This window comes from Anser anser (assembly GCF_964211835.1).
Source record: "Anser anser genome assembly, chromosome: Z".
Lineage (NCBI taxonomy): Eukaryota > Metazoa > Chordata > Aves > Anseriformes > Anatidae > Anser > Anser anser.
Genome location: NC_139723.1, coordinates 14451914 through 14478475, shown reverse-complemented (window position 1 = coordinate 14478475; position 26562 = coordinate 14451914). Strand labels below are relative to the sequence as shown.

Below are 26562 nucleotides of genomic sequence, written 5' to 3'. Positions count from 1 at the left end.
CAGAAGATTACCAAACAATACTAACTGGAAACTTAAATACGAACCCTTTTTATTTAAAATAATAATAATTCCTGGTTTTTGTTTAGTTCGTTGTTGCCATTTGTTACTTTATGAACACAAATTTATCTTAACTGCGGTGAATGCTGATGACAGAGGAAAATCCAAAGGGATTATATATGGACTCTCCATACATGGACCACTCTAAAACCATACCACATGCAGAACAAGGCAACTCCCATCACAGGTAAAATTAGCGAAATTGTTAATAATAGTGCAGTCAAAACAGGCAATTTTTTGACAAACTCCAGATGAAGCATCCACATCAGGGGACTTTCATGTTCTTCAAACAATCCAGGAGGGTGCTAAACAAGCAACCGACATGGCTGTATTTTTTTATTATTTTCCCCTGAGGGACAGGCAGCTTGCATCACAGAATTTGAGCCTGTCTTATCAGATGGAGAAATGAAATGAAGAAAACTTCACTACCACGCTTCCTCCTTCCAAACGCTCATGCTGATGTTCTCTCCTTCCAAATTCACTTGTCCTTCTAAAACCTCCCTTTGCCTATTTCTGCCATTCTATTATTTCAAACTGGAACTGTTTTAGTCCAAACTTCCCATTCCCCTGCCTCTAGCCAAGGAAAAGCCTCTCTTGAACATGCCTGTCCTGCAGCTAGAGCCCATCAGACTTCACTTGCTGTGTTTCATACCTTTGCCCCATTCAGGTGGGAAGAGCCCACAGCGAAGAACCAAAGAGCCCTGGGCCACCAATGCCTAAGGCTGCTCATTCCCTAAGACTGAAATGTCGTAAAACTCTCCACATTTTCTCAAGTGTTCAAGGAGGAATGAACTGTTTGGTAGTGGTGGACTTTCTATCACCAGAATTTAAATCGAGTCCTAAAGTTTTTTTCCCTCCAGGTATGCTCTGTTCAGTGGAAAAATAATTCATGGGTCTGAGCACATAATCCCTGAGGGAATTCCTGAATGCCTTTATGGCATTTTATTTGACTACAGATTTTTAAAGAGCTGGGTTTGTGACAAAGTCAATGATTTCAGATAGCTATGGTGACTTAAAGGAAACTAAACATTCAAAGCAGAGTGTTTCCACAGAAACCCTGCTTAATAAGGTACATCACTTGAAGGATCTTCATTTTCACTATCAAAATCTTGCAGAAATATTTGTCGCATAGGTTCAAAAGGTGTTTCAAAGGTTAAGTTTCAAGTTTGGCTCTGTTTTTTTATGGGGTAGGTGAATAATGTCCATAAATTCTCCAACTGATTTGCAGGCTAGAATCATGTACGTGTGCATATACAAAAGGCTGCAAGATTGCTGCAGGTTTCATGACTTAGCTTTTCTATCGTTTTATAATTTCTAAGCTCTGTACAAATATTTTCTAAACATTAAACAATTACTCCATATCCTGAAAGGGTTGTATGTTGTTTGTTCTGGGGGGTTATTTTGTGTTTTTTGTTTGTTTGTTTGTTTTTTCCACGTTGAATTTTTAACACACTCTCTCTCACACACACACACTTATTCCTCTTAAAATCAGTAGCATAAGTGACTGGACATTTCAGAGCTATTTCATGACTGAGCATTGTGCATTAGCAAGATGGAGAAAAGCATTTTATTAACAAAAGCAGGATTTTTATTACTCCCTAGGCATCGGCTTAAGATGTTTGTACTTCCTTGGTGCAGATTTTGTGAAGGCGATATAGCTTTCAACAGTGACCCCTTCTGGTAAGCACGGGTAGCTTGTTCATGCTGAGCACGCTGTACTGAAACTGTCATTTCTGATATGAAGTATGTTGCTTATAAAAATTATTACTTTTCAGTCGTGACCTGAGGAGTGCAAGTGGAAAAGGGATTCTGCCATAAAGGCCCAGCTTCCTTCCTGACCTTGCTTTATTAAGACATCTCCGAGAACTCGAGCTTTTAAACACTGAATGTCATTTAACGAAGATCAATGCCCCTTAGCAGAGCTGCATTACTTAGAGAATATGAATCGATGTGCCGTCCTGTGCTAAGTATAGAAAAGACTAGAAGTAGGGGTCTTTGCCAATAAGATCTGCCAAACAACTCATTTTCTTTCTGAAGCTGAAATACTGAAATCTCCCATTCCCACAAATTCATTCCTCCCATCCTCAGTTTCACTTCTTTCTTTCTGAGTTGAGAACCCTGATGTCATTTAAAAGTTTAATGGGTCCTTTCAAGACATTTGATTGTAGTGATCTGTGTTGTAGAGCTTTCATTCTCTACTCTGCTCTGAGCTATTCTTCATTAATTTACCATGTATGGACTGGTGTTTTTTTAGCAGAGAGGTTATAATCCCAGCATTGCAATGAAGTTCCAAATAAACATAATATACAACATAGCCAGAAATTAAAGTCCTGCGTAGATTCATTGTTGCCATAGCTTTCATTTTTGCAGACTGCTAACTTGTCTTCTAGGCATGCCACCATTTCATTTCACTTGATAAGCCTTTAAAATTTGTGCCTTATTAGATGAAAAATACATTGTTTCTTCTGCAGTGGCATGAGACATTCTGTCACATTTCTTTGAAAAGTGACAACATTTCTTCATTAGCACAGCTTTGCTTCCTCGGTGCTGTTCTAGCATTTCATTCCACTTTTTGCTTGTTTGGGTGTTTTGCTGGTAGGGGTGGAGGGCCTGATCTAATTAGATGTGGTTCCACTGGGAACACTTTATAGTTTGTAATATTGTGGTGCCTCTTTTCCTTTTACACACTGGAGGAATTCACTTGTAAAAACATGACACTTAGCAGGAGCTGGGGTGTATTTAGTCCACTCCCTTGCTCTGATGCTGAAGCAACACCACCACAGTCACTGCCCCAGATTACACAGCCTCCTTGGGTGGTTCGTTCCAGGGCTTGGATAACATCAGAAATTACTCCTGATGTCCAAGCGCATTGTCCCTTACCACTGCTTAATGCTGTCCCTGTCCTGCCCTTCATGGATGCAGAGGAGGTATTTCCACCGCGAGGCCTACACTCAAGGGGCTTTGGCTCACTCACCTCAGCTCACTGTGGTCTTCCTGCAGTCACTCCCACCATGTCCCAAACTCAATTTCTGGGGTAAGGCTGTGTGAGACTCCCTTCTGTGCCTTAGCAAACTTTGTGAAGTGACTATTACAGCCGCACGGATGGGAGATGAGAGAGCCTGGCAGCCTCGTGCGCCATGGACACAGCAGGCACCCCTCCGGTGGGATGTCTGGAGCCATGGGCTTCTTTCAGGTCATGTGGGTTTGTCATTACAGAAAGAGCTGTGATGATCCTCCCCACATGAAGGATTAATGTTTGTTACTGTCCTTGAACTCTGATCCTTTCATATTTCTGTCTCTGCCTCTTCCGAGTTGCTACAGCAAGCCAGGGAGACACTGGAAATTTTCCTTTTTGTCTCCCATTGTGGATGCCAGACCCTGTCTCTGGGGTCTAGACGGTTTTTCTCCTGTGACAGCTGCAATCAAAGGCTTCAAGCACAGCCAGGTGTTATCAGTTGGATGTGAAAGGTATCACAGCTTTGCTGGGGGTCAGGATGTTTATGGAAGTAGTGAGCACGTGACAGGTGGAGGGCTTTTAACTGAGGCCATGGAGGAGGAATATAATGGGAAACATCACATACAACCCTGAGCAGAAGTGGCTACCATGGCTCAGACTGAGATGGGGCAGGAGGGCTGGGAAAGCTGCAACTCTGAAAGAACAGCCTGAAATGGAGCTCTTTGAGACAAGTGATGGGACAGGATGGGAAAGGAAGAACTCTAGGTACTCCTCTCCCAAACATACCAGACAAACTCTGTAAACTGACTGGACCCCATTAAGAACAACTGAAGTCAGTGGGGAAAAAAATCCTCTTTTTTTTTTGGAGTTTTACTGGTGTTGAGATGGTTGCTCATAAACTACATGCAGTTATAAAGAGGGTGTTGATAGGGGTATGTTCCCCCTTTCTCAGTTACAGTAGGATTTGCTTTTCTCTGGACTCCTTGAGGACTTAGTCCATCTACTGGAAAATAGGAAGGGTAGGATCTCCTGACACTACCTTTAAGAACATCCAGTTGCTGCCAAAGGCTGTTACGTAGCTTACTTGTGCATGATAGACCTTCATGGTCACTTTGCCCTCCACTGAAGTTTATTCCACAACAAAAGGCACATGGGATAGGCAATGTGTGAAATACTGGGGAATCCTCCTGAAGTATATTCATCTGAATGTTATTATGTCATGTACCTTTGCTACAACTTTCCCAGATTGTAGAGTTTGCTGAATTTTGAAATGTATCCTAGTGCTCTTTGGAGCATTAGGGAAAATACTTATAGTATCTCCCGAGCACCAAGAGTTTTGTTCTAACATGTGCTTTGTTTGCTTTGAGGTCCACTAGCTGCTCTGTTTAGGATCTCATTCTTTTTTCTCTGTTCTACTTCAAAAAGACAGTAAAATAAAATTAAAAAAAAAAAAGTAAAAAGCAAAAAAATAAGTGTCAGAATAAGTTTGAAACAGTCAAAAAAACAGACTGGATGTTATTTTAATTGTAAAGTCTTTTATGGGTTTTATTGCTAAATATATGAAGATTCCTTATTCTGTTTGCTTGTCGTAGCAGTTGCATTAGACTTTGGAACATAAGAACTTTTAATGGAAAATCTCTAGAGAACAACCATGACCAGAACATTTTGTACTGCTGTATTCTCACAAGTGAAATGCAAAAAGGGGTGAACCCAACTGTGGGAATTTGGCCCCAGAGTTAGCTTTCAAAGTCTTTTTCTTCAGGGTCTTTGACAGGGAATAGTTTTTTATCAAAAACAAACAAACAAAAATCCTATGTAAAGTAATAGCATGTATCATTAACACTGTACAGATTTTTATCACTGTTACATTTCAGTGTCCCAATCCTGCAGTATGATATAGGTACCCAGATGTCTACAACAACATTTGTCAGCTTAAGGTGAACTATAAACCAGAAAAAAGTGTTTCTTAAGAGAACTGACCCTGAAACTTTCAATGTCGCGTGCCATGAATGCTCAGCCAAATCAGAGGTGAAACACAGATAACATGGTAAAATTGCATTTTACCAGCACTCTGTCTCTCTTCCTTGTGCAAAAAGAGCACTGAAATTGTTATGCAGTGAGCGGGTTTATAAGTGTTTCTGCTTAAAAGAACACCTCCAAGGGATGCTCAGGTTTCAAACACTACAAGTTATGATCTGTTCTCCTTTCTTTTGAGTTTTGCCTCTGACTGTTTTCAGATGTGTTATACTTCTGGCTCTTTGATTCTTTTTCTGCATCAGCCCACAGTGGAACATGGTGAGCCTGTCAAGAATATGTCTAGCTGACTGACCAGTCACTATCAGGCAGCAATTTCACCGATGAATCTGTTTAATCAAGTTATCTGAGGTGAAGAAGATACTTGGGGAGCCTTGCAGGAAAGGCAGAGAGATTTGTTATAGCTTCTCATGCTATTCTTAAGTTCGTAAGAGCAGAGTAACTCAGGTCAAGGAGGGAAATCAGTGAACAAGAAGTAAGTCACTGAAGTGCTTTGCTGTATCAGGTTTGAAGTGTGTACTCAGATGCAATGGGAATTGTGCATCATCTCAGTCAGGGCAGCATGGAAATCTTTCTGAAGTTTATCACATTCTTATCTGATACCCTGAACAAGGGTCGTCTGCTGATTTAAAGCTTAAGGCCTTGGTCTGCAAGCTGCTATCTTCCCTACACATCCCCATACACATCCTTTATAGACGTTTAAAGGGTTTGTTGTCTTTATTTTTGCCTTTTTTTTTTTTTTTTTAATCTGGTACTCATTTCTTCACTTTCCCTGAATATTACAGTCATCAATGCTGTTGCAAGATGGCATCTTTCTTTCTTACACCCCTCAAGCAGACAGCCTTCAGAGTCTCTCCAGCCAGAAGAGCTGTCTCCCCACACCTGCCCAAAATCAGTGCTCCATGGTGCACAAACGTGCAGGTCCCTGAGGCACTGCCCCTGAACCCTGGCACAGCTCCACCAACCTCGCCAGCTCCACTCCCATTGCCTTCTGCAACTCAGTAGGGGTTGCAGAACGAGCTGATAGAGTAATAGCCATTCCCTGAAGATGACTTTGGATTTTATTTGATGCATAGGTAAGACTGAGCCCACCAGCCTGTCTGTATAGAAACAAAAAATTTTGGAAAGGACTATGCCAGAACTTGTGAAGGGAAACCACACTGCTCTTTGACATACACTGGATGTCACATGGAGTCCTTCAGGGAAGAAATCTGTTCTTCCCAATAAGTCTGAAAGGCAGCTATCAAGCCCAGCAGTTCAGAAGACACGGCTTTCTTGTACAATTTTGGCCATGCAACTTCATCTTCATAGCTCCTCTCCCTTGCACCTCTGCAATTTGCACTAACTCCTTCTGAGCTCAGTGATGGAGAAGCATATGCAAAAAGACCAAAGAAGCTCAGCATGTTTAGACCAGCAGAAAAGAGCTTCAAGCAAAGACGTGATTCTCTGTAAATACATTAGGGTGAGCACCAGGGAAGGATAAGGACTATTTAAGCTAATGGATGATGTTGTGAGCTATTACGGCAGTCTGTTTGCAGACTTCTGGAAAAACATCCCTATAGATCTTCATATTCCCTTCACTTCTGGAAAGATTACTCTGTCAGCATGGGGTTAGAAATCATCCCCCCTCCTTTTTTTCTTCCTCAAATGAAAGATTTCAGTCTTGTATGCAATTCTGCAGCAGGTGGTCAATGTGGAAAATGGAACAACTGAGGAATTAAGAGAATGATTAAGCCAAGTATCCTGCTATTAAGTCATTCTGCGAATCATACGTCCTGTATGATAAAATAAAACACAGCAAGGATCTTTTTAACCCATGAAATTTCATAACACATCCCGGTCCCACCGCTGCAGGACCTCTGGGATGGTCAGCCCCACCAAAACGTTTGTATGGCTGAGAGCCACCAGCCATGCAGCCTGGAGGCAAGTGATCTCCAGAATAACTCCCAGGCAGGAGGTGGCAGCTGTTTGCTGTGGCTCCCATTGCCCCACTGCATCTCAGGACTGAGCTGGGCATGAAGGGACTCCGAACAGAGCTGGGTGACGGCCTCAGCAGCCCCAGATGTCTGCCTTTCCCCGGTGGCAAAGGGTTGGGGCTGCTCTGCTGCCTTTCTGCCACCACGGTTCCCCTTTTCCAAGTGATATTCCAGGATGGTCACTGCATTTCTCCCCAGAATCTTACAAGCTATAAAAAAGTCCATGCTACTCGTTAAACTCTATGTCATCACTATAGCACCACTCAATCAAAGATCTCCATGTACTTTTTTAAGTAATAATTCACTTTCAGCATTTTAGGGCTGACAGTGCTTCTTTCATAGCCAAGCTGAGCAGCTACCCTTACAGACACAGTGCTGTGCATGGTACCTACAGTTCTGGTTGACTTCTGGTGCCACCGAGTGGTCCTTCAGTCAAGAAAGCAGCTTGGCCGGGATTATACTGAAGCACAGCCATGAGCAGACAGCTTCCAGCTCCTTGCATGGCTGGTACTTTTGTGCCACATTCACTGCTTTACATGGTGATGGTAAGGGTGGCTCCTGGGTTTGCCTAGCTAATGATACTGTGCAAAGTTGACAACATTGGAACACAGGTATGGATTTACCCACAGGCGCATAATATGTGTCTTAGAGAAGAGAAATGAAACCCTCCTAATAAGCAAGAGCAGTTAAGTGCAGAAAAAATAAACCATGTAACTGCTAACAAGGTCATTGCAGCAGTCCTTAAATTAAATCTGTCTCCATCAACACCTAACTAATGGTTGGTCATCTTCTTTTTGTATTGTGCCTCTGCAAACACACCCTGTTCTTGCATGTTTGCTGATTCCTGCTACAGGTGATGTAATAATACATAATTTACATATTGATTAATAATTACCTTGAAGTTTATTCGCACCTTGAGGAGAGACAGTGGAACGCCACACAGATAATGTGGGGTCCATTAAGCCCACATCATAATAATATTAGAATTAAAAACTGGGGTGTTCAGTTTTGCTGGGTCAATATCACAACCTGGACTTTGGAAAACTGCCATTTTCACAGCAGTTAGGGTACAAAGCCACTGCTTTGTGGTAAAAAAGCCACTGTTAGGGTACAGCCACTGCTCAACTGTCCCTATTTACTTCAGATTTGAAAAACAGTTGGGCTTATTCTGGTTGTCAGAAATTACTCTGTTTGTTCTCATGCCTCACTACATTAGCTTCAGTGCATTTTGAGAATCCTCCATCTTCCCCTGCTGCTCTCAGCATTTGTCACCCCAGTGTGCCTTCATGGCTGGCTCCAGGAAAACTGCCCTTCCTGTCCCTGTCCCTGTCCCTGTCCCTGTCCCTGTCCCTGTCCCTGTCCTTCTCCCTCTCCCTCTCCCTGCCTCTCAACCCTGTCTCCAGACACTGGTTTCTGTACCAGAGCCCCCCACCTTGATCCCTAGGGGACTCACTTGCAGGTCGGAGCAGTGTAATTCAGCAAAGATGGTGAATGCATTTTCTTTCCCAGAGGAATGCATTATCGCTGAGCACCCAGCTATCACAATGTCTTTAGTAATGCCTCTCTGAATAGTAAACAACAACTAGAGGTGGAAAAATAACACGTAGTAATATAAATGAATAAAGTCCTCCCTTTTTTGCCTAGTTTCCTGTAGTAATTATTAAACTTTTCTAAATTAATTTACTGAGGTCTTCATATCCTCTACCATGCATTAAGCTTCATTATTACAAAATATTATAGATCTTTTATAATCTCTGACTGCTTGTTTTCAGTTTAACAAGAATAATAAAGGGACCAATTGCTGGGAATGAGACAGGCATACACAATGTTCTTAAGCTTACTAATTTTCTTTGTGCATCGAGCGTTATCCAGACTTCCTCGTCGGCTGACAAATGTCTCCAATGATATTTTTTCCTGTCCTTTCTCAGGGGACGACGACGCATATTCTCCGTTTCTGAAGAACCTCGCAAGCGGAGCATTCATTTACCCTCCTGGCTTTTGTAAGCTCCTTCCAGGTGTTTGACAGGCTGATGGGGGGCCAGTGGTGGCTGCTCCCCTGGGAATCAGAGCAGGGAAGGGCTGGTGACCACGGCCAGGGCATCCCAGGTGGCACCGCAGCAATGAGCAAGGGCTGCAGGGCAGATTTTGGTATCAAGCTGAAGTGCAAATCAGCAAACTTGCAGACATTTTCAGCTCCTCTGTAACTTGAGGTCTCGGTCTTGGTGGCTTTGGGGTGAAATAGGGGCGCTCGTCACCTTCACACAAAGATTCAGGCTGCAGAGGTTTGCCTGCCTGACAGACGTGAGAAAAAAAGCAGCCTTAAAGGTTGGTACATGTTCCCTGACAAGAACGCCTTTTAAGAGGGGCACGTAATGGGTCCTCTAGGATGTGTAACGAGGTAGGTTTAGGGCACCAAACAGCCCCCACTTAAACAATCAGTGCACAAGCACAACAGGAAAACAGCGGCAAGTATCTGACACAGCAGACAGGATCTACGAAAGGGCAGGGTCGATTATAGCCCGTAAATTTTTCTTTCTTCTCTGTGAAATGGTCAGTATAATAGAAAAATTGCACCTTGCTCCCTCAGTACGCTATCGAAACTGTGAGTTGTGTCAAAAGGATAGGTGCAAGGCCAAATTGCTGCTTTCATTAAAATCCTCCCATTGTATAGCCTTTTTTTAAACAACTAAAACCCATTCACCACTACACCCTCACTTCTATGTTCATTTTGACATGTATAATTTAATTTTTTAAGATTATTCACCATGGATAAGTTGTGAGACAGGCAGAGGACAGACTCCCTGCAGAAATCACTGGGCTTTGCTGCAGTAATTTTTCTCAGTTCTCTGATATTTTAGATTTCAAAAGCAAGGTCACAAACTTTAATTTTTTCTCAGCTTCTGTTTCTAGCGATTACAGTTTCATTACCCCCTCTTACTTTGTCTTGCACAATTTGATGGATGTTTTAAATACAGGAAGGCCATGTATGAGTAAAGAAACCAACAGGAAAAAATGCCCAAGTATGGAAAAAGTAGATCATGATCTTAAAGAAAAAAACAAATGTTTAAGCCGCAGCTTGATTCTTCATAGTTCCTCCAAAATCCTTCCTTTTCTGAGCTAACTGTATTTTTAATAGTTTGTGATAATCTTACATATCCACTTGATATCTGGCTGGGGGTGCTTTTATTTGTTTGTTTGTTGATAAACTCAAGTCAATGCAAATAAGAAAGAAGTCTGATGGTTAAAAGGCTTTCAGAAAAGAAATGTGTGGGAAATGAAATTGATGGAAGTTAAGAGGATATTTTGTGCCTGATAGGATGAAAAATATAGAAATTAATATTGGGACATTGTTTTTTCTTTGTATTTCATGACTGGGTTGCTCAGTTTATGGCTAGGCACATACCCTATTCAAGAAAAAGGTCAAACAGGTCAGTGAGCAAACAACTGAAGGAGCTTCTAACTAACAGCCTGTATGTGCAAGCAGTTAAGGAATAACGATTACAAATAAGGGAGAACAAGCTTTGAATTCACTTGAACTGCTGCTAGATGGGAATAAAAGAAGAAATGCTCAAACACTGATCACTTAAAGAAGAGATCGACTGGCTGGCATGGATGTGCAATAAACTGAGCGGGGTCACCAGTCTGTCCAAAGCCCATCCGCACTCTCTTAAGCCCTCTGTTTGGCCACACATATTATAACTGCGTGCTCCATCCTGAGGCCTGCAGCTGGCTGTATCACCAGGACTGCACGTTTCATTGCTGATGGTGAATATTTTGTAGGTTAGAAAACACTGTGACACTGTGACGATAGTGTCCTTGTAGCTTTTCCTTGAATGCATGACTTTTTTCTTCTCTGAATAAACAAGGTATTATTGTAAGAGACAAAACCTCAGCTTTTTAAAGGCTATGATTTAGCTCTATTTTATTTCTATCTGCTGCACTGTGCAATTACTAAGGGATTTGTCCTGCAGAACTTTTTCTCCCCTTTGAGTAAGGGGAGGAAAAGAGTTATTACAACAGCTGCGAAGGCCTTTAGAAAGGAGATTTTTGGTGTAACTTGAGCACTGAACTACTGTTGTCTTTGAAAAACTCACCCTTAATGACATGCTTTGGCATCTGTTTTAATTTTGGTTGCTGACATACTGGTGAAGATTTTGCTTCCTTTCATTATTGTTTTCTCTAGGGAGCTTCCAGAGAATATATAAAACACACATATCTTCCTCTTACAATACCTGCGAGATGGATAATGCTAGCATCTCCTGTATCCTTTCTATACCTCTAGTCAGCTCTATTAAGAATATCTTTGTTTAGTCTTTGGGAAAACAAAATATATTTTTTTTACTGCCATCCTGAGGAACTGGTTATTTCTCTGCACCACACTGTGATACTGCCTTCAGTCACATCACACTAGAAAGCACCCATGTGTTTTTTCACTATTATATTAAGATGCAAGGAGATTAAAGTTATATATTTCATTTAAGGTGATGTTTAGTTTCGGATGTTCCCAATCCAGGGTGTTTATGCCCAATTAGATACTCAGGAGGGCTTATTGTTTCAAGTGCTTTCAACTGGCATCAGAAGAGTAATGTTCTTTTTTTTTTTAGAACTACCTAAAATTAAAGCAAGCCTAAGTCACCGAGAGTCATCTGAACAGTGAATCACAGACTCCATGACTACAAGTTTCTAGACATACAAGTATCAAGCACTCCTTCAGAGCTCTCTGAAAGGTAAGGATGTGTGTTTCATCACTATATGCAAATCTGCGTCAAAAATACATCTGTGGGATAGGAATAGCACTGAGTGTCACCCATATTCACTGCCACGCCTTTGGTTTAAATATACAGAAATAAAGGAGCCATGCCGGATCTTGACTAAACTACGCACGCAGCTAATGCAACTGCAAAACAACAATGTGGTCTCTGTTGTCCTTGTGTTCACTTAAAATAGGATTTTCAGACAACATCTAAGGGTGACTGAGCTGCACTAATCCCCAAGACCTTTTTAAAAGTACAACATTTCATCTGCATTTGCGTTTTTGCCCTTTTGTTCTCTGTTTTGGGGACTGCTGGTCTGAACTTGGATGACGTATATATGGCATGCTTTTGGACATGTGTACGGCTTTTGTGTCCTTTTCCAGATGTCTGTCTTAATCGTTTCTGTCACACTAAGGTCCAAACATATGAGAGCTATGCCATACTTGTAGCCCCCCCCCCCCACCTTGCAATCCTTGTGCTTCGGCAAGACTCCTTTTTACCACAAACACAACCAGGATTAGGCCACAAGGTGGGCGAGAAGAAACCCATGACTCCAGAGCAATGTTTCAAGAACACTGACAATAACACCCACTGCATCCTGCAGAGACTGGCAAGAGCATGAGGTCAAAACAGCTTTCCTTACACCAGTACAGATGGGCATGCTGCATTACTCCTGTCTTAGAGAAAGATTAAGTTTGTTGTGGCCAAAGCAGAGATTTGTGACATCTAGAGACTGAGAGTGCACTGATTAGGGTACAATTAACATTAGCTTGCCTTGAATCCGATGCAGATGAAAAAGTGTAACCAATGTAAGTATTTTGTGCCATCCTGACAGCACAGCCATACACAGCACATAAGCATTTTACATAGGTGTCTGAGCAATGTGACCAGCCGAGGAGGAAATGTGTATACATATAGTTGAATGCAGGAAGCACCTGGCTAGGAAGAAGTTGCCAGACCAGGTAAATATAAAAGACTGCAGTAGGCTGGATGTCCTGCTACATACAGAAGAAGGACGATGGTCAAAGCCAGACCTAAGATGAGCAGCAAGAGGCTCAGGTGAGATCCCTCATTCAGGAGGGGGCCAATGAGCACACAGGCATCAGGCAGGACACGGAAAGACAGAGGAGGAAGAAGACAGGCACACATCTGTTCAGGCCCTCCTCATTGAAGAGCTCCTGGGCCTGGTCACCTCGATTTCTGGCCACCAAGGGCCCAGACCACACGGCATTGAGCTCGAAGTACTGCTTACACATAGGTGACTCAGGGTAGCAGTGCGAGGACAAACAGTTTTACATATGTAGTAAAGATGATTAATACCATGTAAGAACTAACCATTAGCACAAAATGAGTTGTTAATGGATGAATTTAATAAAGGCTTTTCAGTTTAAAATTAGCCTGCTTAATCAGTCTGCTACAAACTCCCATCACAATGATCACTAATTCCCTGATATATATAAAACATATTTAGTTGTGAGATTACCCTCTTTTTAGCTTTAATGGTCACAAATTAAAAATGTGAACTATTATCTTTTATGGGTGTCATGGTCCTTGGTTATAAACTTTAACTCATCCTTGCTCTGAGGGTACTGTGTCTGAACCCTACTGGGTTGTGTGCCTCTTTCTCAGTGAAAATAGTTAAACACAGTCTACTTACATAGCATATGAATAACCAGAAAATGTCAAGCTGACTGAAGCATCTGTAACTATGGCAGATAGCCGAGCAGGTAACTTTTCAGTCTAATCTGACTGCATGTTTACAGAATGTGTCCTTCTCTGGTATGAGATGGCCCAGCTCCACAGCAGTCCTTCGGGCCCAGGTGAGGTACTGGTCCCACCCATGAAAGCTAACACTGTAATTTGACCAGATCTTGGATTCTGTCTAGGAAAATGTACTTATTTGTTGAAAAGTGTAACAACTAATATTCTACCTGTCTGTTATTTTTAAGGTGCCACTGCTTATGTATCTAGTATGGAATCTCCTGCTGCTGTCAACAAATGCCCTACCACATGAATAATCACCTATAATTCTGCAAAAGCATACATTTTAGCAGCCCTGGAGTACCACTGGAAATATGTATATCTTGCTGTCCTGAGCTTTACAAAGATATAACTAGGATTTCACCTCTTGTTTCCATTCCACTGCTATTTGTCTGAAGATTTTTTTCTCTTAGCTTCTGTTCATAAATTTCATATCAAAATAGTAGTGACTGAATTACAGCAGCCTTGGGTTCAATCAGCAGTGCTGTCCCTCTGCCTAACGCATTTGTTTTGCATATCTTTTTTTCAGCGTCACATCTTCTTCAGTTTGGTGTCAGGACATAACCTTGCTACTCTGTGTCAGATGCCGCTGTTATTACATTTCTGTAGCTGATGCTGTAACCGAAAGCCTTCTCTGTCTGAATGCTGTGCTTACAACTTCTTTGTCTGGACCACTGCTCAAGCATACCTATAACACTGCATATGACTGATGTTGTCATTTTCATTTAAAAATATATAAAAATTTTAATGATACTCCAATAGGTACTAGGAGGTTGGTAGTATCATAAAATATTTAATAATGTGCTCAAAGTTCAATTAGAAGTACCCACATGACTTTGCAGACTGAAATAGAACAATGATATAAAAGATCTCCAAATCAGGTTTCTATGAAGCAGATATTAGAAGCAGTTATGCAATACCCAGCAAAAGAGCGTTCATTTGAGTTTAGAAGCTGCTCCTCTGCTCTGACTAAAGGGTCTCATCTGTCCCACTTCAGGCTCCACTGATTCTGCCAATACTTTTCTGTTCCTAAAACACGTATTGGCATGTGCATTGTCATTAGAAATGCACTTAGCTTCTCTGAGCATGCATTAAACATAATTCTGTGAGACTTGCCAGGTGTTTGTGGAATAAATCTCATCACCTTGTGAGACTCTTGGCATTTTGTGTGGTCCTTGGTACCCCTGGGAGTTAGGGGCTGACCAGGATCCTCCCTTCTGCCTTGTTAAAACTTCCTCTAACCATACGGCATTTGGATCCTGTGGAATTAATGTGCCCTTCCTGCTCTCATTGCATGCCAGAGCACTGTGCTTTACCCTGCAAGGAGCCCAGGGACAGCAGGTCCCAGAGCAGCCTGCTCTGCTGCCCGCTGCATATGCTGGGGCTCGTGGGCTTTGCTAGGATGCCATATCTTCAGTTTATAGATGAAATACACCACTCCTCCATATAAGAAATGCTTCACTTCTTACACAGCTGCTTTAAAATCACCCTAAAAACAAGCCAGCTTGAAGTAACAAAGAAGATAGCATCATAACGCCTAACATAGCATCACTACAAATGCTTTTAATAAAGTAACCAAATGGAGTTGGGGCAGGAGGTAGTTGGAGTGAATCCTGAACGTGTTTACATCATGGTCATGCTCAGGTTCCTTGCTTCGGGCTGCATTCATCAGAAAAAGCTTTCGAATGGAGCTGCTTGCTCTGGGCAGCCAGCTCTGCTAGTTCCTCGGGGCACAGAAGTGTCCTGTGACAGGAACACACGACCTCCGCTCTCCTTATGTGACTTCTCGACTCCTTGACGCAAAGTAGAACTTCTTCCTCCCACCTGGGTGGCTAAGGGTGATGCTTTTGCAGAGTGAAGTACCTTCATCTGTTGAGCATAGTATTTAGCATAATTTGCACACTGACAAAATGCTCAACAGAAATATTTGAATGGGAAAATGCAAGTGGCTCATTACCGGCTCTTGACTGAGATTAGACATGGCCGTAATTAATCACTGCAGGATGACATTAAGTTTCATGTGACTGACCTCCTTCACAATCTCTGAGAAAGCCTAGCAATTACAAAATGTAGGTAACAATATGGTGCTGCTTCCTGTCTTACTCGTGTTCTGCACCTTTAGCTTTGTTTATAATTTTTATTGTTTCTTCCATCAACAAAATAATGTAATTGACTTTTACACGTCCTGCTTTTACAGGACAGTTTTCTCAGATAAACGTATCAAGTCATATTCAGTATCTCATAATATGGCTGATCCATACTTATGGATCAAGGGTCTTCAGAGTCAGGGTGGTCAAGGACACTAGTTACAGGGTATACCACCCCTCACTGTGTGACCTCTAATAGAGCAACCTTCACATCAATAGCATAGAAAAATTAGTTACCTCTGAAGGTGGTAAGCAGCTAATCCATCAGCTGGTGAGTTCAGTTCCATCCCCAAAGATTCTGCCAGCTGTAACTGTAGCTGTAACACTCTGGAAAACTGGTCTAGTGGGTCCTACCTGGCTTTATTTGACAACTTTCTAAATGCCATTGTGTTGCAGTGATTCCTGGATTTTTGAATGAACTAATTTAAACTCTGTTTGTCTGTTCCCTGTCAGGTATTCTGGAGAGAGCTGATACAGTGAAGTTTTCTGGTCTTTATTTTGAACTTACATTCTCAAATATGCTCTGGAAATGAAACCTTTCTCTTTGGAAGAGGTTGAGTAATAGGCTTGCTTCAAAACTGATTGAAATGGCATTTCACAATGAAAGCACACAACTTGGTCACTGTCAATACACATCTTTAGGTTGATGACAATGCCCAGTGGTGGTAGATGCTGGTGCTTTGACTCCTAGCCATGGCAAAATTATGCTAGCCCTGCAAAAACCCACAGCAGCAGAGTAGTAGATGACAGCAGACAGACCACACCTGGCCTTTTGCTGAGCACCCTGAATGTCGGCAGAGCTGTACCTGCTCCACCCGGGGTGGAAACCTCTTCACATCAGATCATGGTGTGCCTTGATTGGGGTGGATGCCACCTGCCTCCTGCAAAATAAAGGGGATATCAGATGAAACCGCAATGTTTCTCATAAATGACCTTCCTGCTATATTCATTGAAAGTGTGTAAGAGCTGTTAAAATGCAAGTGAACTTTACATAACAACACCAGTCTGTGCCAAGCATTTGATTCACACGTGAACCGCTGTGGCAGAGATGCCAGTTCTTTGCAGTATTTTTGTTGCGCTGCACTCAAACTCCCATGGTATCTGCACTGTAATTACACAGTTTCAAGCAACTGAGAGTGGCAATGTTACAGAACAAACCTTTGACCAAGCAAGTATCTTGGCTTCTGTGTATTCAAAAAAGGCACTGCAATTAAGAAGTGTCCACCTATTGTACAGGTCTTTGAGCAGGTAGGAAAGACGAGAGCTCCTGGAAGTGCTCTGGCACTTGCTAGCAAAGAGAATCTGAAATAATGCATTTTTTGTTTGTCCCTAGGTGAAAGGCATGCTGTAACCAACAGGTGAAAACAGACCATTCCCTGCTCCTTCAGCTGCACTGCAGCAGGACCAGTAGTGCCCTCAAGTGCCCTCAGCCTTGAATGAAGCCCTTGGGTGCCAGCTGCTAACCTCCATACAGCACCATCACCTGCTTGTCTCCCTGATACATCTCTTAGCAGCAGAGCTGCATTGAGCTCATTAGCAAGAGGCATGTTGTTTGCAGAGACTGTTAACTCCTGCTACAGATTCTGATCTCAAATATTTATTTTAATAAGAGAGAAGCTTGTTCCTTGCTACTCTTGTTAAATGTACCGATAGAACACAGTAAACATCTGAAAAGGTGTCTTTCTCAAGTATTTGGCTAGCATGAGACGTGCAGGTTTGGCCTTGCGCTTCCTGTAAAGGGCATTATTCTAACAGGGCAAAGCCCAGGGCAATTCTCTTGTCTTGTTTCAATAGCCATGATGACTGATGGATTGCATACATCCACTGCTTGTGAACAGCTACATAGCTTCCAAGGTCTCTAAAAACCTATTTATTTTTAAAGGCAGAATTTCTGATCTTACATGCTGACTGAGTTTGAATAACAGATGGAAATGAGCTTTTTAATCTTTGCACCCAATACCAGTTCGCTGCCTCTGCCATTAATAAATCTTGACAAAAATGAACTGGTGCTGGTAAAATAAGTGCTGACTGTTCCTCATCCAACACTTCTTCCAGTACCTTTACTAAATCATCATTGTGACAATAACAGTGACTCCATATATGCTTATTACTTCTCTGGAATTATTTTCTTCATCAGCACCTGAACTTTAATTTCTCATGATCTAATATCTCATATTTCTAGTGGTTATTTCTGGCCAGCATACCAGCAGCTTTGACTTGCATATTGGAAAGAAAACAATTACTAACCCTACCAGGGAAAGTGTACAGGCTCTATAGTTTGCTTGAAAATTTCAGAGACATATTGGACAACCTTCTGTGATGTTAAATGACAGAGAAATCATAAATTCTTGTCACAAAGTGGCAAAGAGAAGTGGCTTTTCAGCTAGGGACAAACAAACAAAAAACAACAACAACAACAACAAACAAAAAACATTATTTCAGAATGTATCTCTTTGCTAGCAAGTGCCAGAGCACTTCCAGCAGCTCACATCTTTCCTACTCTTAGGTCTGTATTTTTAAGCTACCCTTTTAATGCTCCTTGGTTGCACTGCTGGTTTCAGATATTATCCATGCTACCTAGTCAGACAAAGCTCTCTCCTGAGGTTCTACAGCTCTGCCAAAACAGAAAGTGTGAAGAGAGACCTGATTTTTCAGTTGTGTTTCTTCTTGCTTGTGAACAGGAAACAGACTGTTAAATGTCCTCCCTTGCCTCTACCTTTCCAAACCCCAAGCATTTCTTATATTGGATGCGTTACTTCATGCCTATAACCAGTCTCTAGAAATTCAGAGCTTTCTCAGAAGCTACTGATTTTTGCAATGAGGTGAAGACATGAGACAACTGTTGGAACATTTCTATTGTACCCTTTGAGATGAATTAAACACACGTCTGTGCTTAAATACGAAGAAGTTTAATGAACAATGCATTGTACAGAGTCCTACGAGGAATCTGCAGAGATATGTCATGCTCTGGCCCCTTACACACGCTTGCCCCATCATCAATCCCATGAACGTTGGCATGGGGCACCTCAGACCCCTGCTGGGTTCATCCCCAGCCTCACTGCCCAGGGATGGTTCCTGAGCAATCACATTGCACCATTGCTACAACACAAAGCCCCAGCCCTGTCTTACCTCCTCAGCAAGGGAAACCCCAGTCCCTGACATTGAGTCCTTCTGTCTCTGGCGTCCCTGCTCCCCCAGTTATCCCCTTCTGCAGCCAGGCTTTCTTGCCCTCCATGCCTTGCTCACAAATTACCATTGCTGAGCAGTTATAGTTTGAATTTCCCCTTCACATTATTAGGCTAGCCCACCCACATCAAACCACACAGCAAAGCAGCATTTAGTTTTAAAATGCCTGATAGGAACTTAAGTCCCAAGTGGAAAATGAATAGTGTGTTACCTGAAACATGGATAAGAAACTAAGAATAAGGCTATTCAGTAAGAAGACAGGAAAAATTGCAAGCAGAGCATAGAATAGTTTGTGTTCTTTAGACCTTTTAAATGTTGATACAGGTAAACATGTTGGATGAGAAGTAACTTAGACTGTTAATGTCAACAGGCAGGAGGTAACTGTAGCGGCAGGAGGAGTGGATGTTCAAAACTAAGCTTCTGAATTCTCAAGCACAGGACGGGTACTCGTTAGCTACAACCCCTACGGGCTTGTTGTAAAATGTAGTAAGACCTGCACTAATCAGAGAAGATGTGTACTGAATCCTCCAGTGAATAAAAAGACACATGCCGTACATCAGGCGGAACCCTCAATTAAGAGACAGAGCACGTTGTGTTTCTGCAGACATAATATTTAGTTGGAGAAATGCAGATCTGTAAAATAGGAAAAGTTCCTGGAAACGGGGGAAGATCCTCAGAAATGCACCTACAGAAACCTAGAAATGCTTAGAGTCTTGGCCAATAACACCCAAGATCAGCAACTGCAAGCAAATGGAAGGCACAAAGTCAACACCTCCTTCACAGCTCCCCAGGACCAACTCCAGTCTGCCCAGCAGGATGGGAAGTCAAGACTGAAAGTGACTTTGGGAAGTGAGTGTGAGAAAGCGTGTATGAAACAATAAAGGCGGACAATGGTGCCAACACCACCAGTTCTTAAAACCCCATTATCCAAATATGTTTTCTCTGTAATGCTGATGACAGTAAGATGTGAAAATAAGGGACAAATAAAATATCTAATAAAAATGCATTACTAGGTTATGTAGAGAGAAGCTTCTGTGAGACTGAAGCCTGCCATAAACCAATACAAGTATAGCTGAACACTAAAACAAATATTTGATGAATTACAACACAGTTTTTCTGTATCATTCAGAAAGACCTGCTCTCTAATATTTGAACATACCAAACAAGATAATCAAGCCCGAAAGATAGAAAAACAGAGAAAATAAATATTGAAGTCAAGACAGAATGCCACAGATGCGAAGCATGATTCTGTTAGCAAACTTTGTATGCAGCACAGGATCAAATGAAGGAGGTGCAGAGAGCTACCAAATCTTTTTGCCAGTGAAAATAATCATATACGTTACAAGGCAGTGTTGAGTTGTGCCCACACTGTCGTTCTAAAATAAAGCTGTCATTGACTGCTGCAGTAAATAATGTCTTGCTCTGCCTCAAGGCTTACTTTTCCTCTCCTGGAAATCAAAAGAAAACTTTCACCACTGATTCCAGTGGAGGTAAAACCAAATGCAGTGAAAGCAAAAAAAAGGCAGCGCAAAATGAGAGGAGTATCTTCAACACAGGTTTGTTCCTGCAGGTCTTACTGATACTATAAGCAGTCCAAGATTTGCCTGGGTAACATGCCACTGTTTGCCTTAGCTGTAAGAAATTAGAAAGTATCTGTAATCATTTTAAGTATGATATCCTATTTGTACTATTAAACTGACATATACTGACCAGAATTTCTAACACGTAGCTCAGAAGGCTTGTTAAATGTGTTTGGTGTGGCAGCTAGTTAGCTGTAGGGTTGCTTGAAGAAATCTGTTCATCAACAGTCCTAAAAGCTATGCAGTCAGCAGCTACTTATTCATGTGGTTACATATATGGCTTGCACTCACCTATGCTGAAAGACACAATCTCGCATGTGTCTCCTTCCAGCTGATGACAAAGTGCTGGGCTGCATCTGGATTTTAAGTACTTTCCCATACGGAAAGCATATGAGACTTGGCAACCGCTGTGATCCTCAGACACCATCACTTCCCTCGGCTGCCTAGTCCAATTGTTTGCAGGACCGGCTCCTGAGTCACATACAGCTCTTTGAAGTTCAGTATCTGTTCTGAAGCTACAGGCAATGAAGGCAGCAAAGCATTATGAGGACAGTGTTGATGGATAATCAAGTGTCTCACCATGAGAGCAAGCATTCCTAAGGTGCCAGTTCACTACCTTGGTGTCTAGCTGAATAACTAGCTATGCCTCAATGAACAGCTACTGCCATTTTCTGCTTGCAAATTACTCCCGGGGCTTTTGGTTGGAGGTAGGTGCTATGTGTCTGGGAAGAGCTGGATATGTACCTTGAGTACGTCCTGTCTAAGTGGAGGGCAATGTATTTCTTTAGACTTGGAGCTACAGAAAAATAGCTAAAGTAATTTTGTTCGGCTCTACAGGAGGAGCAAAGAAGCTTACACACCTATGAGCTCATAAAAGTGCATTTAAAGCTCTCCATAAAATCCTGCTGAGATGCCTTTTGTCTCACACAGGTGGATAAGCCAGAGAGAGATGAGCAAGCTGCTCTAACAACATGTGAATTTGGGGTGCCACAATACTTTTTTTTCAGAGGGAAAAAAAAATCTAATTCTTCAATACCTGTAGGTGTCTTAATAACAGCAAACATTTTTTATGGTTATGAGATTAAAATGAGCTGGCAGGGAGACAAACCTACTTAAACAGCTTGGCTGCAGACTAGCTCAACATTCATAGCTCCATAAACCTGTGATCACGCTTCAGCTGGTGCTATTTCAGGCACCAAACATACTAGTGCCACTCGTATTCTTTCCGAGTATCTGAACTAATGGATTAAATGTACAAAACACAATCAGAGCACCAAAAAGATATGATCTAGTTTGTAGCAATAGCCTCCTAACCCTTTTGGAATGTGCCTATGCGACCTTAAAGGAGGCTTCCTCAGTAACACATGGGCCAGTGGGCTTTAGGGGCAGCACAGGTGCAGGGACAGCTGGAGCACCCTGCCACCCACAGCAGAACTCTGGAGAGGTGACACAAGCTTGTGTGACCCACCAGTCCAGTCACCCATCTGACTGGGGGACAGCTTTTGTGAAGGATATTTAACTTCTGGGGATTATAGAACGGCACTCAAAAATCTGTAAGTGTATACTAATGTTTTGCAAGACTTCAGTAGTGGTTTATATATTGCTGACATTGATACACGTTAATAATCAGATGTCTGATGGTCACTGGTTCTACCTGACTACACAAAACTGCATATGCAGAGAACTCATCAGGAAGATTTATGAGGAATATAACTTCTGAGGAAACTTGCATGTCCCCACAAAGGCCTTCAGTTTACATAAAGTCCTACAGAAACTGCTTTTGCTTATGGAGCAATGTCCTCTGAAGACACTACAGTAGACCAAGAGCATCAGAATGACCCTGCTGCTTTCTCTTGATACAAATCCTGGCATTGGAATCATCCCACCTTTTACCTGGAAAAGCGTGCACCAAAACTATGAGCACTGACCTTAGATAAAACATGAGAGAACTTTTTACCCACCTTTGGAAGACCAGCTTCTGATGACTCCACAGCAAGTCTCTCCACAGCAAGATTCCAGAGTCAAATTTGAAATTGAATGTTGCCATCCCATTTAAGAGTGTACATTAATGTATCTTGAAAGAACATGGTAATTTTAAAAGTTATGTATTTTCCTCAAGACTAGTCAGCACTCCCTGTATGCAGAATGGTACAGAAACACTTCCAACATCAACAGGGCAGATGCCTTTAAAATCGGTGAGCATTTTTCACGAGGAAATGAGACAGGAAATAATGGAGTGGAAAATATATTTTTAAAAAACTCTGTACTTTAATTTTCTGTTACAAGTGGAAGAAATCCTTGAAGTACAGGAATATCATAAATCTCAAAAGTTTGTATGTCAGGGCTTATAAAAATGCTGTCTATCCAAGAAAATAGCTGGGTAAGGTGCAGCAAAATATATGTGATGTTTTAGATTCAAAACTTGAACAAACTCAAATATTTTCAGTTTTAGTATGAAAATCTTTAGACTCTGAAAAATAAGCAAAAGAATTTTAAACTGCCTTCATTAGCTTCCCGATATACTTTTTCACATGAATAAAATTACTATTGCATGAACAGTACAGCTTGTTTGACATTCAGAAGTGTCCATCAAACATCAGACTTCCAGACTAAGTCTGTTCAACCATTCCTTATTGTGAAGGAAATGCAATTTGTCATCAGAAAGTCTTTCTCAGCATTGGCAGTCCTGGTCTATTTTGCTATCCAAAGTTCAAGAAAACCATTCATGACAGCTGTAAGGTCTGTGAGAGAACTTTGCAGTTTTCTTCTCTTTAGTAGATAAAAGCTAATGCATTCATACCAAAGATTTTAAAATATTCCCCAAACCTGCTTGTCCTAAAAGAGTAGTACTAAGCCATTTTCATGAGCCTTGGAGGAAAGGACAAGATTTGCTTTGATTAAAGCTCCCTTAAGATTGCCAGCAGCCATAGAAAACTACAGCCAAAAGCATGGCCATAGAAAAACTACAGCTTTTAAAAAAAGCATGTTGCCACAGATTTTCATTGGTACATGTCCATCTCCCCCAAGAAGAGAAGTAAAACTCAACAGAAGAAGTGAAACTGAGGAAGAAGTGGTTGCTGTAGTTTCTCCTGTCTTTGTCTTCATGATGTCTTGAAGCAAATTTCCTGTTAAAGTCAGGTTTTGGCATCCTTCAGACTTGACAATTTCCTTAAGTATACATCCTCCTTCTTAAAATGTGTTGGGTTATGACCAATTTTATCATTCTAAAGATTAATATGAGATAATGATATATACTTGCTTTTGTACATCATTCCGTAAACTTAGGTTTGCTTGCATGGCTGTTCAAAAGAAAAATTGATTTTCAGAGAGATGAGCCTGATCTGGTATACAGCTAGGTTGCATCATCACACAGGTGTTAATACAAGCACAAAGAGGACAGTGGGAACATTTACCCTGGGCTGGAAAGAGAGATGAGACCAAACCAGACCAGCTGTTTTCAGCATCTGTGCAAATTTAAATTTTACTAAGTCAGCTCCATAGCTGCACCCAAACAATGTCTTTCAGTCTAGGAAAGCCAAATACACCTAACATAGTAACTTGTATGATGGAAAGTAGATAATTTTTAAATGTTTAAAGTTTGATATGTACCCTTGGCATGTTACACATGATGTAGATACAACTACACCCAGCACATGCTCTACACATAATTCACCAAAGATCTGATCACAGTTCTAACTGGGGAACTGCCTTTCATATGAAACATAAAAAGGAAGAATCCTGTGCTACTTTTAGCAAAAGCTTTGTGCAATAGTCTACATTGAAATAAATTCAAGCACAAACTTATTTACTTACTCCCAGTCAGGAGTTCAGTCAGGGCCAGTGCTCTTCTCCTAGGGTGCCTTGTAATGTTTGCAAACACTGTATTTTCCCTGCCAAATGCAACAGATGACTGGACATCTGTAGATGACAGGGCATCACAGCTTGTTCAAACCAAGCTCTCACTGATACAAGGATCCCAGTTTTACACAGCCTGTCAGAGAGATACACAAATCACAGGATGTTATCTGTTGCTTAATGTAAGTGACACGTCTATCTCCACAATCCAGCTAAACAACATTGATTCATTATTGTATGCTTGCTTTAACATCATTTATTTTCTTATTGAGAGCACAACCTCATTCAGTGGCTGTAGACTAAAACAGCTGAGCTGCATATTATCTCAGTGCTGGATTCTCCTTTAGTTTTGTACCTTATTTCTAACTGATGCTATAGCAATATGGTGTGGACTCTACATTCCTACTAGTTTGACAAGTCAAATGATAAAACCACATAGGTGCTTATTGTGGCAGAAACTGTCTTGCTGTTTTGAAAACTACTCTAGAATCAATTAAAAAAACTCGAAGTCCACATGATCACTACTGCATCCCAAATAAAATTGTATCACTTTGTATTTGTAAAACTGTATCAATTGGAATTTTTAATTTTAATGATTTCTAATCTGTGCTAGGCATCTATAATAAAGACAGTCAATTTGGTTTTTCATCTCTTAGATTTGTGGCAGCTCAAGAGGATCTGCAATGTGACCCCAACTGCCAAGCAAGAGTTAATTTTCTTTACTGCGTAAATCCACAGTCTCTCTATCCTACCAGTACGAAGTTGAATTGCTCGTGCAAAACTTCAGTGCATCTTTCCAGGCACAGAACATCCAATTTTCGCAAGCTCAAAGTTGCATGGGCTCTAGCACTTGTGAGAGCTCGTGCCTAAGAACAAGTTAAAACTAGTAAGGAAAGAGACTCCATAAACCTAATCGTGCGTGAAGTGTACTTCACTGTTTTAAACACGGATGTGAAACTACAGCCTTAAACCACCAAAGATACTATGAAAAGTCCCAACTTCCCTTTGCTGGAAGAAATGAATAGTTGGGGCTTGGAGAGTGCAGGAGTTGTCTTTTTTTTTTTTTTTCTAAACTGAAATCTAGCTTTATATAGTTTATATGTGCATAAAGTGTAATCTTGCCACAGATTTCTGCACAACCACCAGGTGTTCCTGCTCCTTTCAACCCCAGCCAACCACCCCGATTTGCTCTACTTTGTGTATCAGTTTTGCAGCAATGTGATCTGTCTGGAAAACATTGCTTTTATTACTGTGCAATTAGCTTTCTTCTAGACCAAGTTTTTTACAGCAGTGCAAACCTGCACTAGCCTGAATGCATGTATGGTTTCAGTGTAGCAGGATAGCTAGGTAATATCTTGTGTTCCTTCCATCCCCATATTTCCGTGGTCCTTCTCAACCAGGCAGAGCAACTGAATTCCATTGCTTTTATTCATCCCTTTCCTTTTTTGCCAATGTACTCCCTTATTTTAAAACAGGGCATCAGTCAAAATGATGATTCAGGATGCCCTACTAAAAACATAAAATTGAAATGTGTTTTTGCTTGAGCTCAGAACCTGAGCTCATTTTCATCTTCTGCATTCCACAGTCTAATTAATTTATTTGCAGATGCGCAGCATTAGGCTTTATAACCAGATGTCTGGGGAAAAAAATCCTGCTTACAATGCAGCCTGTCACTTCTCTGATGTGTCCACACAATGCACCTGCAGACTTATTATTAGTCTCTTCAGATTGTATGCAATGAGATTGTTACTCTCTTGTCTGTCTGAAGAAAATACTAAAAACTGAAGGGAAAAAAAAAAAAAGGTCAATATTGCTAAAACAGACAGAAATTTCACACTGCTAGTAAGAGCATTCAGGCAATTACAGAGACTATTACTTCAAAAGAAAAGATTTGTACTTCATGCTAGTACTTCTTTGCATATAATACAGTGATTTGCTTTCACACGTAGAGTTCTTAAAGCAGTTCCTAATGGGAAATCGATGTGGTAATATCAAGTGCCTAATGCAAGGCTCCATGACATTTCAGTGACAAAATAAAGATAAACCCTGCTCCCCAACCCTGAAGCCCGCTTTTCCTACATCATTACTTACCGAATATCAATGCACCTTTCATAACATAGAGTTTATGGCCTACAAAAGGTTTTATCTTCACTGTTGAAATGTATAGTAAGTATTTTCTAAGCTGCACGGGTTTCTAGCACTTGAATGGGCTGCCCTGGGAAATGGCAGTCTCCATCCCTGGAGGCATTTAAAAGA

General features: G+C 41.3%; 1 long non-coding RNA gene across 2 annotated transcripts in view; it reads right to left on the bottom strand.

Annotated features, from left to right (window-relative positions):
• Window positions 1-26562, bottom strand: part of LOC310889089 — a 30838-nt gene that overhangs the window by 3353 nt on the left and 923 nt on the right. The window contains exons 2-5 of one of the 2 annotated variants that reach the window (XR_014576372.1): window positions 25966-26087; window positions 24265-24442; window positions 22413-23750; window positions 16492-16566 (exon numbers count right to left, since the gene is read on the bottom strand). This is a non-coding gene — a long non-coding RNA (uncharacterized lncRNA). The remainder of the gene's footprint in view (window positions 1-16491; window positions 16567-22412; window positions 23751-24264; window positions 24443-25965; window positions 26088-26562) is intronic. The other variant, XR_014576373.1, reaches the window with a different exon arrangement.